Source organism: Sapajus apella, unplaced genomic scaffold (genome assembly GCF_009761245.1).
Source record: "Sapajus apella isolate SASKATOON/1434 unplaced genomic scaffold, GSC_monkey_1.0 scaffold1, whole genome shotgun sequence".
Taxonomy (NCBI): domain Eukaryota; kingdom Metazoa; phylum Chordata; class Mammalia; order Primates; family Cebidae; genus Sapajus; species Sapajus apella.
In genome coordinates this window covers 18,181,380-18,193,650 of record NW_022436941.1, presented here as the reverse complement: position 1 = coordinate 18,193,650, position 12,271 = coordinate 18,181,380, and positions in this window count along the sequence as shown.

Here is a 12,271-nt window from a genome sequence, read left to right as displayed (position 1 = left end):
CCAGTACTATGTTGAATAGAAGTGATACAAATGGGCATTCTTGTCTTGTTCTGGTTCTCAAGGGGAATGCTTTAACTTTCCGCCATTCTGTTAACTGTTGGCTGTAGGTTTGTCATAGATGGCTTTTACTACCTTAAGGTATGTCCCTTCTATGCTGATTTTGCCGAGAGTTTTAATCATAAAGAGATGCTAGCCTTTGTCAAATTCTTTTATTTGCATCTATTGAGATGATCATATGATTTTGGTTTTTAATTCTGTTTATGTGATGTATCACATTCATTAACTTGCATGTGTTAAACAATCTCTGCATCTCTGGTATGAAACATGCTTTTTGATACACTGTTGGATTTGGTTAGCTAGTATTTTGTTGAGGGTTTTTTCATCTATGTTTATCAGGGATATTAGGCTGTAATTTTCTTTTTTGCTGTTGTTATATCCTTTCCTGGTTTGGGTATCAGGATTATACTGGCTTCATAGAATACATTAGGGAGGATTCCCTCTTTCTCTATATTTTAAAATAGTGTCAGTAGGATTGAGACAAGTTCTTCTTTAAATGTCTGATATAATTCAGCTGTGACTCTATCTGGTCCTAGGCATTGTTGTTGGCAATTTTTAAATTACCATTTCAATTTCACTGCTTGTTATTGGTCTCTTCCGAGTTGCTATTTCTTCCCAGTTTAATCTAGAGGATTGTATATTTCAGACATGTATCCATATCTTTTAGGTCTTCTAGTTTGTGCACGTAAAGGTGTTCATGGTAGCCTTGAATGATCTTTCATATTTCTGTGGTATGGTTGTAATATTTCCTGTTTCACTTCTAATTAAGCTTATTTGGATTTTCTCTCTTCCTTTCTTGGTTAATCTTGCTACTGGTCTATCAGTTTGATTTATGTTTTCAAAGAACCAGTTCTTTGTTTCATTTATCTTTTGTATTTTTCGTTGTTGTTTCAATTTCATTTAGTTTTGTGCTGACCTTGCTTATTTCTTTTCTTCTGCTGGGTTTGGGTTCAGTTTGTTCTTGTTTCTCAAGCTCCTTGATGTGTGACCTTAGATTGTCTATTTATGCTCTTTCAGACTTTTTGATGTAGGCGTTTAATGATATGAAATTTCCTCTTAGAACTGCCTTTGCTACATCCCAGAAGTTTTTATAGGTTATGTCCCTATTATTGTTCAGTTTAAAGAATTTTTTAATTTCCATCTTGATTTCACTGTTGACCCCATGATCATTCAGAGCAGGGTATTTAACTTCTGTGCATATATATGGTTTCGAGGGTTTCTTTTGGAATTGTTTTCCAATTTTATTCCACTGTGATCTGAGAGAGTACTTGATATAATTTTGATTTTCTTAAATTTATTGAGATTTGTTTTGAGGCCTGTCATATGGTCTATCTTGGAGAAAGTTCCATGTGCTGATAAATAGAATGTATACTCTGCAGTTGTTGGGTAAAATGTTCTGTAAATATCTGTTAAGCCCATTTGTTCTAGGATATAGTTTAAGTACATTGTTTCTTTGTTGACTTTCTGTCTTGATGACCTGCCTTGGGCTGTCAGTGGAGTATTAAAGTCCCCCACTATTATTGTGTTGCTGTCTCTCTCATTTCCTAGGCCTAGTAGTAATAGTTTTATAAATTTGGGTGCCCCAGTCTTAGGTGCTTATATATTTAGGATTGTGATATTTTCCTGTTGGACTAGTCCTTTTATCATTATATAATATCCCTCTTCATCTTTTTTTTAACTGTTATTGTTTCAAATTCTGATTTGTCTGATATAAGAATAGCTACTTCTGCTCACTTCTGGTGTGCATTTACATGGAATCTTCTACCCATTTACCTTAAGTTTATGTGAGTCCTTATGTGTTCATTGAGTCTCTTTAAGACCGTAAATACTTGGTTGGTGAATTCTTATCTATTCTGCCATTCTGTATTTTGAAATGTAGCATTTAGGCTATTTACATTCAGTGTTAGTATTGAGATGTGAGGTTCTGTTCTAGGCATCATGCTGGTTGTTCTGGCTGTGGCCTGAATGACTTGTTTTTTTGTTTGTTTGTTTTGTTTTGTTTTCCATTGTGTTATTGTTTTATAAGCCCTGTGAGATTCATGCTTTAAGGAGGTTCTATTTTGGTGTATTTCAATTTCATTTCAACATTTTATAGCTCCTTTTAGCTTTTTTTCTTTTTTTCTTTTTTTTTTTTTTTGTAGTGCTATTTTGGTAGTGGTAACATCTCTTAGCATTTGTTTGTTGCATTCATTTCTGAAGCTTTATTTGGTTTGATACAAAATTCTTGACTGATAATTGTTTTGCTTAAGAAGGCTAAAGATAGGACCTCAATGCCCTCTAGCTTGTAGGACTTTTGCTGAGAAATCTGCTGTTATTTCTATCATTTTTCCTGTATAGGTTACCTGATGCTTTTGCTTCACACCTCTTAATATTCTTTCCTTCATCTTGACTTTAGATAACTTAATGGCTGTGTGCCTAGGCAATTATCTTTTTGCAATGAATTTTCTGCTGTTCTTTGAGATTCTTGAATTTGAATGTCTATATCTCTAGCAAGGCCAGGGAAGTTTTCCTCAATTAATCTCTCAAATAAGTTTTCCAAACTTTTAGATTTCTCTTCTTCCTCAGGAACACCAATTATTCTTAGGTTTGATTGTTTAACATAATCAGAAACTTCTTGAAGGCTTTGTTCATTATTCTTTAAATTTTTTTCTTTGTCTTGTTGGATTGGGTTAATTTGAAAGCCTTGTCTTCAAGCTCTGAAGTTCTTTCTTCTACTTGTTTAACTCCTTTGTTGAAACTTTCCAGTGTAATTTGCATTTCTTTTAGCGCATCTAATTGTGATTGTTTTTTATTTATGATATGTATTTCTCTGGAGATATTTTCATCCATAGCCTATATTCTTTTTAAAGTATCTTTAAGTTGGTTTTCACCTTTCTCTGGTGCTTTCTTGAGTAGCTTAACAATCCACCTTGCAAATTCTTTTTCTGGCAATTCAGAGATTTATTCTCAGTTTGGATTTATTGCTGGTAAGCTGGTGTAATCTTTTAGGGGTGTTACAGAACTGTGTTTTGTCACATTACCAGGTTTGTTTTCCTAGTTCCTTCTCATTTGGGTAGGCTATATCAAAGGAAAGATCTGGGACCCAAGAACTGCTGTCACAGTTTTTTTTTTTTTTTTTTTTTTCGTACCATGGGGTGATCCCATGATGTGGTGCTCTCCATCTTCCCCTAGGGATGGGGCTTCCTGAGAGCCAGACTGCAGTGATTGTTATTGCTCTTCTTTGTCTAGCCACCCAGTGGTGCTACCGGGCTCTGGGCTGGTACTGGGGAGTGTCTACAAAGAGTCATGTGATGTGATCCATCTTCAAGTCTCTCAGCTGTAGATACCAGCACCTGTTCCAGTGGAGGTAGCAGGGGAGTGAAGTGCACTCTGCAAGAGTTTCCAATTGTAGTTTTGTTTAGTGAACTGGCTTTTTTGAACACTGTTTATGCTAGCAGTGAGGTTGTCACATGGACAGACTCAGGACCTCTGGTTAGCCAGGATGTTATAGGTGGTGGAATTAGCTGTTGTCTCCTCCTTCAATGGAGCAGGGTTGTTCCGTTATGAATTGCTGTAATAATTTGAGTTGGTTGTCCTCCAGCGAAGTAGTAGTGCTCTCACGAAAGCATCAGCTGCAGTAGTATAGGAGCCCATGAGCTTGCCCGAAAGTTGCTGGATAAGTATTAAATTTTCTCTGGTGATGAGTGGGGCCACAGAGCTCCCACAGTTTATGCCATTTGTCTTTGGCTACCAGGGTAGGTAGGAAAAGACCATCAATGGGGGAAAAGTAATATGGCCTTTGCTGCTTTGTACAGGTTGCCAGGGAAGTGAGAGAAAGCTAGCAATGACAGTCCTCTCCCAGCTCCCATGCAGCCAGCAAGGCCAGTCTCACGCTCACTGTGCTCCCTTAACAGGCAACAGAGCCGAATTTATATTCAGGCCTCTAGTGCACAGGCCTGACATCTTGCCCCAGGCGACAAGCATCCCTGCTGAGAAAGCCCCTGCCTGCCACAGTTTCTGTGCTGGGGTCTGCACTCCCCATCCCATCCCACCCCACCCGAGATTCTGCCCAGGAAAATTTGTGCTCAGTCGAAATTATTCCAAAGTTCATTTGTAAGTTTCCTTCTCCCATGGCCCTTCCCCAATTCCACTGGCTGCCCTCCCCAGGGACCCCTGTGAGATAAAGTCAGAAATGGCTTCCCTGGGAATTGGGAGTGCCTACAGGGCTCTTCGCACTGCTTCTTCTACTTTATATTTTTCTTGGCCCTCTAAATTTGTTTCAGCTCTAGGCAAGGTTAAATCCTTCTCCCGTGACCTGGATTTTCAGGTTCCCAGTAGGGATGTGGGTTCGGCGGTGGACTTTCCCCCCTCACACTTTGGGAACTCACAGATTTTCAGCTGTCTCATGGAGTTTGAAGCAGCAAGCCACTTCTTCTAAAAGGTCTGTGAATTCTTTCAGGTTTCCTGGTATGTTCCTATGGTAGTTCTTGGAGTAAAAGTTCATAATTTGAGTCTCCACCTGCTATTCTGTCTGTGTCAGTGGGAGCTGCAAGTTAGTCCTGCCTCTTATCTGCCTTTTTATTTTCTGAAAATCTCATCATTTCTGTGCAAAGAAAACAACTGTAAAAGTACAATATAGAAGTTGAAGCTTGCGATTGGATGCTAATGTTATAGAACCTTTATTCTTTTCACCATTTTGTATGAACCTTGATACAATACCATGCCATGACATTTCATTTGTATATTTTGGTATCTGTTAATTCATTTATTTTTGTGTTCATTTGTTCAACTAGCATTTGTTGAGGATATAATATGTGCATAAAATTACGCTTGGCATGAAAGTAGAGCAGAAAAGTCTATAAAGCTTTACCCAACCTAAGGGTAGTACACATCCAGCAACATTGGTAATATTAAAGGAAAAGTCTTAAGTGCCTTAAGATACAGTTCCTATAAGCAAAGGGCATTCAGTATTCAGAAGAAGTGAGTCTTTCCCACTCAGAGAAGCTAGGGAAGACTTTCTCGAGAGAATAGTGTCTGGTTTGGTTTTTTAAAAGGCTGGATTTAAATAGGCTGAGACAATAAAGGATTAGGACAGAATGTGGCAAAGACCCTCTAGAACTGCAAGGGAAGTCTGAGGTCATCTAGGCTGGCAAAGAGATGTGTCTTTTGTTTGTGTGTGTGTGTGTGTGTGTTTTACTTCTAACATTGGTCAGTCAAGCTTGATTTGATTCCCAGTGATAGATCAGGGAGACTACTTTGCAAATAACTTTTTTCAACCATTCTCTAAATTTCGTATAAGTATCTATTTCCTTTTTCAATAAAATGAACTTTACAGAAATTAAGAACCACAAATACATAAAATACCTAAATAAGTATATATATTTTGTTACTTTTATTGACAATGCATATAGAATGAGATAAAGTTAGCACAAAACGTGGCAAACAGGAAATTATTCACAAGGATGAATTCAGTGGGCTTAGGTTTTAAACATGGTAGCACTGAAGTGCAACAAGTTCTCAAATAATGTCATTTTGCTAGATGGTTAATGAGAAAAAAAATGGATTCCCAGCTACAGCCACTGTCTGTGTGGAATTTTCATGTTCTCCCTATGTCTATGTAGGTTTCTCCAGATATTTTGATTTCCTTCCATAGCCCAAAGATGTTCTCATCTGGTTAACTGCCATGTCTTTTTTTTTTTTTTTTTTTTTTTTTTTTTTTTTTTTTGAGACGGAGTTTCACTCTCCTTACCCAGGCTGGAGTGCAATGGCGCTATCTCGGCTCACCGCAACCTCCGCCTCCTGGGTTCAGGCAATTCTCCTGCCTCAGCCTCCTGAGTAGCTGGGATTACAGGCACGCGCCACCATGCCCAGCTAACTTTTTGTATTTTTAGTAGAGACGGGGTTTCACCATGTTGACCAGGATGGTCTCGATCTCTTGACCTCGTGATCCACCCGCCTCGGCCTCCCAAAGTGCTGGGATTACAGGCTTGAGCCACCGCGCCCGGCCCAACTGCCATGTCTTAATGGTCCCAGTGTTAGTGAGTATGGGTATGTGAGTTGTCCTGTGATGGAATGGTGTCCTGCCTAGGGTGGGTTCCCACCTTGCACCCTGTGCTGCCAGCATAAGCTCCAGCCACACATGACCCCGAACTGAAATAAGCAGGTTGGAAAATGAACGAATTAATACGAATTATTGAAAGGTAAAAAATTTTTAAATCTATGATAATCACACAAATGCACAACAATAAACAATGTGGTACAAAAGTGCTCAATGAGCACATGATATTTGTGTTAGTTTTTGAATTGCGTGATGGTAGGAGGTGCTCCTTACAATGTTTATTTTGCAAATATTTATTTCCTAATTTAACCCACTACTACCACAACTATCATTATTCACCAAATCACCAAAAATTAGGTAGTTATCTTGTTTTCATTAATCTTTCTTAAATGTATGTATAGTTCATGTTTATTTCAACGTTTAATATTAGAAATATTTCAGGTCTTTATTTAGAAGTTTAATGACTTTTTTGTGACCAAAAAGTTGCTATAAGAACTAACCGTTGTTTATATCAATTCTTGTATAGTAAATTGATTTAGTTATATTTTAATTATATCACTTAAAATGGCAGTTTTCAAGAATCTATCAATGAGGTCGAGTGAAGACTTATGTACTAGGGAAGTCTGGTATTTAGAGGTAGTGTATAAAGAAAAAGTGAAATTAATACTCATTATTATGAGGCAGTGTTATAAAGGGCCAATCATTTCCAAAGTCAGTGTGAGGATTTGCCCAATGTGAACTTTCAGTTTGTGGTTGTTTCTACCTGGTGAAGCTCAGGCTGACAAATTACTTGAATGCATATATTTATCTATTATTAATATTCTGAAGAGCTTAAGAAAGGTGCTGGGATTTTTCCACCTGCATATTAGTTAATTTGGGACATCATTTTTTACGTCCATCCAAATGCTTTCATTTTAGACACTGAGTAAAATCTAATGCCAGGCAAAATGTCTGCTCATGAATTTGAACTCTCTCTTTCCCTGTTCTTCCAAAGTCTGGACATTCTTGTGTATGTGTGCATGTGATGTGTGTGTGTGTGTGTGTGTGTGTGTGTGTGTGTGTTTATGTGTGTGTGCTCGCTCACACATGCAAGTACCTGTGAATGTTGAAGAGGGGAGGGCAAAAGGAGTAATTAAGAGGGTGATCCTACTACATGTGAACTATTGGTAAACTGATCTTCAATTTCTTAGAGTTTCTTGAAACTCTAAGAACCACTTTCATTAATTAGAAAATGATGTTCTTCTTGGCAAAAAGTAGTTATATCAAATTTAATAAGTTCTACAGTTGTAAAGCAATGTTTGATCTATCTGTGAATGTTGATAAATTCTCAAACATAATAGAGTTATCAGTTTTTTTCAGATAACTTTTGGGACTTTAGGCTTCAATCTTGAAAATTTTTTAAAAATTAAGATAGCTGGCCTTGATCATACCCCACCTCCAACTTGACCAACAGGTGGCATAAGAAAAATATATGTAAAGTCTTGAAATGTGAAGTCAAAAAATCTTTATATATATATTCCTGCTCCTCCTGCTCTCTAATACCATGAATGTATATAATAGACCTGTTTCCCACAGCACATTTCAAAAGAGGAAACATATTCAGATCAACAAAGAGTGTTTTTAATTTAGCCTGATGAGCTGTATTTCAAATCGCCATGCAGATAGGCGACTTCAGAGTCATTTGCTCACACACACACACATCCCTACCCATTTGATGATCACAAAGCAAACTCCTCTAATCACAAGATTGCAGGACTGAACTTCTTGGGAGACATGCCATCCAACAACCCACAACTTCACAGGGAAGTTTAATTACTACATTGCCCCACAGAGTTTACCCTCAACTCTGACAAGCAGATTTCATGTTAACCTTATAAACAAAATGTCTAAACTCATCCTGTTCAGAATTTTTAAAAAATGGCTGTACATTTTTTTAAGTACTCAACCCCAAGATGAAGAATCCTTAAAGAAAACAATTGTACATAAGCTGATGTGGTAATGTCAAATACCAGATACCATGCAGAAAATCCAGTATTAGTTTTCTCCTTCATGTAAAGGTTCGGTTCACTCACCTGAATAAACTGGCCTCTGATATGCATTACACCATGAGTGTGAGATCAGAATTTTATTCCTTGACTAATACCTAATGTAGAAACATGTAAAGCCCATGTTTCTTTAAATAGCTGTGATTATAATTATTTTAAACCATTTTCAAGTGCAAAGGTATTTGAGTATTATCAAGTGGAAAATTTTAAAGCGTTGGTTCCAAATTATGAATTGCTCACATTGTACAAATCACTTCACACCCAGATGCCTGACAATTGCTCTCAAGGACCAGACTGGAAATCCTCTATTCTGACACGGAGATTTTCTCCTAAACTCTGCAATTGCTTTGATGTCCAAACAGGAATTGAAAGGTAGATTAAAAAAATATATAGTAAAGATAACGTGAGAGACTAAAGAATCGAAAGAAACAATGTTCTAAGAGTTTCTTTATCTGTTTCAAGCATTAACAGATTGCAATTGTGTTTATATTTCTGGCAAGCATTTTTTTTGTAGTGATGAAAATATTTGGCTTTGAAAAACGTATTTTGGTCAGGTAGACTCATGACCCAGGCCATTCATCACCGGCATAATGTCAGGACTAGGACTGTTTGGCTCATCTAGGGGCATGTGAGCCCCCAGCATATGTAGCAAACAGCATTCCCTAAAAGAGCAGTTATCTGAGGGTGGTACCAAATGGCCCAAGTGTCAATAGCAGCTGCAGGTCCTTGTCTCCTTCCCCACTCCACCCTGTATAGACCTGCAAATTACAGTGTGACTCAGACCTTCCCTACTGCTAAGGGAAGAATACACAGGACCACAATCTTGAAAAGTGGGAGGGAGTCTGCTGCAGGTCTGGACTGACTGTCTTCACCGCAGCTAGAGTCATCTCTCAGTGGACATTCTTTTCTATTTTATAGGACAGTGCAATGCAATAAATCTGGAAGCGTGGCAGTTGTGAGCTGGTGGGGAGTGGGGTGGGGGGAAGAACAGATGATGATACATTCCTACTCTAGTCATAAATGACCACAGATTTCTTCCATGGGTCATAGTATAAATGGCAAAGTCCCCAAGTTGTTCCTTGAGTAAGTCTGCCTACCGTAACTCACATAGATTAAGAGTCTGTTTACATACATATGCAGAAAATTCTGTTGCTGGGAGGTAGGTAGGCCAGATGGAACATTTTAGAAAGCCCAAACACAATTTGCTGTCACGTGATGCTATAACATTGCTACTGCTGCACAACAAGGGATAAAAATGTACTGCTCGTTTGAACTTTATCTTAGCAACTTACCCTCAGCTCCTCTGTCCCTGCACTGGTGGCTATTTGAACCTTGTACAGCATGTACTGAAGGTTGACCATCAGCTGATGCATCTGTGCTGTAACAAACAGTATTGAAAGTCAGGATCAAATGCAATAATACCTAAAACATCTGTCCATTTTATCTGACCTGCAAGCTTCCCTGATACTTAAAACATGCTTGGCCCTTTCTATCCTGGTGCTAGTGGAGACAAATTCCTGATGGAATTTTCCGTATCTTTTGGCTTGTGGGACAATCCCTTCACCAGGTGCATTGCTTGTGTCAGTGGAATACATTTTTGAAATGCCTTCTTTTTTTTATACAATGTTATGGCCGATTTGTATTTTCACAGTTTATGCATCCGTATGTCTTCATAGTGATTCAGGCATGTCCTGGCACTTAGTCTTATAGCACAAAAGAATAAGGATTTTCCACGTTTTCTCTCATCGTTGAGCCTCAGGCCCCCTTTGTGTGTTTAAGGGTTGAAAGTCGGAGGGGGGTACATTCCTATTAATAGATAAAAGATGAATGTAAGAGAAAGGCTATATGAAGATATGCTCTTGCAACACATACATAAAGCTGGCGCTTCACTTCCTACTTTTGGAGTGTCTGGGATGAGCAGGAATGCTAGAGACCCAGCTGCTTCTTATGTGCTTCACCATGAAAAACTGCGCCCTCTGAAGTGCCTGCTTTTTTAGATGTCACATGATTCTTGCAGCTGAAGCAGCCCTTCTCCAACTTGGCTCTTTTACATGCAAAATATTTTAAATCATGTTCACATTAGCTTAGAGTACCTTAATTCCAATCTTTTAAGCCAAAATAAGAAAGACTTGTTTTCTTTTATTGAAACAGGGAGGGGTTTGCTGTAGGGCCAAAGGGGTCAAAATATTTAATCTCAGTTTGAAGCCAAGTTCATCACCTTTATTGTTCAGTGAGTTTTCTTTCTGATTATCTTATGTTTTCAGAGTCTAAGCAGTTTTACATGTAAGAAATAAAGGACTAAAGTGTTTTTGAAAAATTATGCAAGAGAGAAAAAAATGGCCTATATAAAGTTGAAACCCAAATATCTTAAAATGATTTTCCAACTAATTCCTCAATCCTTTTCTAAGAGTGTAAATATTTAGCTGATATTTATTACATACATATTTGAATTAACTTTATACTGTGTTTAATCCTCAGACTCTTGATCTTGGGTAGCAGGACCAACTCTCTAGCTTTTTATGCTAAAAGTAACGAAAGCAAGGAAGAACCTAAGGACAAAAATTAGCCACTACTCTTGGACTATGTCTGGATTTCTCTTTTTGTGCTCAGAAAGGCCAAGTCCCCTTCAGTCTGGATGGGCTCTTCTAGGAGCAAGCTTTCTAAGAATCACAGATCTGTGACCCCTTTTGACAGAATGTGCATGTATGAAGGCATATTTAAAACGTTTGCCCTGGAGTTACCCCAAGTTGCCAGGCTTCTGGAACACCTTTTCCTTACTATCTAAATAAACTGGATCAATACTCCAGTCCCACTGCCCTTCCCTATATTTTTAAAGATTTCCCAGAGAGATTTGTTAACCAGCATAGCTTTTTAAAAATTTTTCATTTTTATTTTAGATTCAGGGTGTACATATGCAGGTTTGTGACAACAGTATATTTCATGATGCTGAAGTTTGGGCTTCTGATTTCTCCATCACCCAAGTAGTGAATGTAGTACTTAACAAGAAATTTTCCAACCTTTTCCTCTCTTTCTGCCTTCTTGGATTTCCTAGTGTCTATTATTCATGTAGTTACGTCCATATGTACCAAAGATTTAGCTCCCAGATATAAGTGAGAATGTGATATTTGATTTTCTGTTTTTGTATTAATTCACTTAGGATAACCCATGTTGCTGCAAAGGTCATAATTTCATTCTTTTTATGGCAGTATGTCATTCCATGATGTATATATACCACATTTTCTTTATCTAATCCATCACTGAGGGGCACCTGGGTTGATTCCATGTCTTTGCTATTGTAAATAGTGCTGCAAAAAACATGTAAGTACATGTGTCTTTTTGGTAGAACAATTTATTTTCCTTTGGTTATATACCCAGTAATGAGATGGCTGGCCTGAATGGTAGTTCTATTTTTAATTCCTTGAGAAATCTCCAAGCTGCTTTCCACAGTGGCTGAACTAATTTACATCCCACCAACAGTGTATAAATGTTCTTTCACTATAACCTCGCCAACATCTGTTATTTTTTTACTTTTAGTAATAGCCATATCTGGCTGATGTGAGACAGTATCTCACTGTGGTTTTGATTTGCATTTCTCTGATGATTAGTGATGTTGAGCATTTTTTTCATGTTTACCACTTTTATGTTTTCTTTTGAGAAGTGCTTGTTCATGTCTTTTCTCACTTTTTAATGGGGCTATTTTTTTTTTTACTTGTTGATCTGTTTACTTCCTTATAGATTCTGGATATTAGTCCTTTGTCAGATGCATAGTTTGCTATTATTTTCTTACCTTCTTTAGGTTGTCTGTTTACTCCATTGATAGTATCTTTTGCTGGGCAGAAGTTTTTAGTTTAATGAGGTCCCACTTGTCAATTTTTGGTTTTGTTTCAATTGCTTTTAAGGACTTGGTCATAAATTATTTTGAAGGCCAATGTCCAAAGGGTTATTTCCTAAGTTTTCTTCTAGGACTTTTGTACTTTGAGGTCTTACATTCAAGTCTTTAATCCATCTCTTGTTGATTTTTTTGTATGGTGATATGTAGAGGTCCAGTTTTATTTTTCTGCATATGGTTAGGCAATTTTCCTAGAACCATTTATTGAAAAGTCCTTTCCCCATTGCCTATTTTTATCAACTT